Source organism: Gavialis gangeticus, unplaced genomic scaffold (assembly GCF_001723915.1).
Source record: "Gavialis gangeticus isolate Ggan-Ray unplaced genomic scaffold, GavGan_comp1, whole genome shotgun sequence".
Classification (NCBI taxonomy): Eukaryota; Metazoa; Chordata; order Crocodylia; family Gavialidae; genus Gavialis; species Gavialis gangeticus.
In genome coordinates this window covers 15574258-15576899 of record NW_017729031.1, presented here as the reverse complement: position 1 = coordinate 15576899, position 2642 = coordinate 15574258, and the positions used below count along the sequence as shown (strand labels likewise).

Here is a 2642-nt window from a genome sequence, read left to right as displayed (position 1 = left end):
GTCATCCCCAGAGGCTAACACCAGATCCAGTATGAATTAGTTAGTAATTTATCAATTTATAAGCTTCTTGGACACAACTGAACACTTTCTCTAGCTCCACAGAAAACTTTTGCAGGAACCAAGATGTTCCAGCTATATAATTTTTTCTTGTATGGTTTGGCTAATGTGCCAATTTCTGAAGAGGGACATTTATGGTACACTGGCAACCTGAAAAAAAAAAAGGGATACTTCAGTTGAAAGAAAATTCTAAGTTCACCAAAGTTAAGATTGTGTATTGGTGAGGTACCTGAATTCTCATAACCTAGAAATGAAAATCTTTGCTTTTGTATAGCAAACATTTGTAATCTGTTAAACAATCAGGAATGAGGGATTTAACCATTTTTTTTTCAATAAGGAAAGAGATTTTTTAGCTACTATACACTTCAGGGGGTTAGGTAGCAATAGAACTAAGTAGCATTTTAAATGTGAGCAACATCTTTCTTTTTGCATTGACCTGCAAAACAAAACTTCTCGTATGTAACTTAATATTGGCATGCTGTCTCTGTTCAGAAAGCATTCCTGCTGCATTATAGAAGGCAGCTGGGTGGCACAGTAAATGTGTCATTTGCTATTTAACATCTCTGTGACCTGGATTTAAATTCACAGTAGCACAAAATGAGACTTCAGTTCTCTCAGAAGGCTATTAAGCAATACACAAAAAGACTTGTGAGGAATCTAAAACTATCAGGAATGTTACCCTTGCTTTCACATGTGCCTACACACCCCTAAAAGCTCTCAGTTTATATTTTTTATTAAAAGTATCCCTTCAGTTTAGAAGTTGGGCACTAACTCTGAATAAATCTTCTTGTTGATTATGATTTAAAAAAAAACCTATTCACCAATAAGCAAGAAAGGACATCTGATATGTTGTCGTCCATTCTAGTGTGCTATTCCTAATCAGAGAAGCTTTTTAGGACTAATTGTTTTCTTTTCCACAAAAAGCAAAAATGATTGCAGGGGTGTTATGTCGTGTGTTCGCATGTTCTAAAATGTGTTATATCCTTTCACTTAAAGCATCATTACCCACAGCCTACTGCATAATATTATCAGTTTTGCTGCTTTATCTGCATATTATAATGAATTACTGCCTTGCCTTTATGAGGCAAGACAAACATTATGACCACACTTATCTTTAAATTAAGCCCAAATCTCTCTCTCTCCTTTTATTTTACATTCATTACCACCCATCACCTCAAAAGGATTAAAGGAAAGAAAAGGATCAGAACAAGTCCATTTTCCTCCAGTTTTTCTGCTTTCAACTAAAACCTAATCATGAGCTTCCCTGGAAGAAGACTTTCACAGTAATGCAGTTTAGTTGGTACCCCTTTACCAAAGACACCAAAAGTGGTGCCAAGATAATACATCTGAGGTGTAGTGTCAGAAGATGAGAAAGCAGTGGAACACCTAGATTCATAAAAATAGGGTCGGAGGGGACCTGAGCAGATCATCTAGTCCGATCCCCTGCTCTGGGCTCTTATGACCCTTACTAAGTTTAAGCTCAAATGAACCCTGGTGCCCCCGGTAAGTTTATAGATGGCCACTAAATCCCCCTTCAGCCTCCTCTTGTGAAGAAGCTTCCCTTAGCATGCCCCAAATCTTGTTGTCATCAGTGAATTTGAACAGGGTGCTTTTCACCCCCTAGTACAAGTCACTGATAAAGAAATTGAACAGTACAGGCCCAAGGACCGAGCCCTGGGGGATTCCACTGCCCACCTCCCTCCAAGTTGAATATGACCCATCCACCACCACTCTCTGGGTGAGGCCCCCTAGCCAATTTGTGACCCATCTGACTGTGTAGGCTTCAGTGCCACAGTCACCTAGCTTTTTAATGAGAATGGGGTGAGAGACAGTGTTGAAGGCCTTCCTTAAGTCCAGAAAGACTACATCCACCGTGACACCTGCATCCAATGATTTTGTGACCTGATCATAGAAGGCAATCAGGTTGGTCTGACAGGACCTGCCCTTAATGAACCTATGCTGGATGCCCTTGAGCATCCTCCCTCCTGTTGGTCCCTCCCAGATGTGCTCCTGGAAAAATTTTTCAAAGAGCTTCCCCAGGACTGAAGTAAGACTAACAGGCCTACAGTTGCCTGAGTCCTCCCTCCTCCCTTTTTTCAAAATGGGGACCACATTGGGCTTTTTCCAGTCTTCTAGCACCTGACCAGAGCACCACGGGTGCTTGGAAAGCTGTGCCAGGATCCCCGCGATGACCCCTGCCAATTCTCTCAACACCCTGGGGTGGAGAGCATCTGGACCTGCTGATTTGAACACAACCAACCCCTCCAGAAGTTCCCTCAGTCCTCCCTGACTCTAGGCCTGGCAGAGTCACTCCTGAGTCCATCCTGTAGCCCGGTGGGGGAGAAGTCCCAGTCCCTACTCAGAAAAATGGAAGCAAAGAATTTGTTAAAAAGGTATGCTTTTTCATCTGGTGCAACCACCAGATTGTTAAGTGTATCCTGCAGAGGCCCCACATTGCCTGGTGCCTTCTTTTTGCTCCCTATGTATTTAAAAAAGGACTTCTTGTTGTCCTTGATCCTTGTTGCTAGCCCTAGTTCCATCTCTGCCTTAGTCTTCCTAACAGCCTCCCTACATACCCTTGCTAT

At 42.2% G+C, this 2642-nt stretch overlaps 1 protein-coding gene across 1 annotated transcript in view; it reads right to left on the bottom strand.

Moving 5' to 3' along the window:
- LRP1B (LDL receptor related protein 1B) overlaps positions 1–2642 on the bottom strand; it is a 2002088-nt gene that overhangs the window by 1805027 nt on the left and 194419 nt on the right. The gene's annotated exons all lie outside the window — the stretch shown is intronic.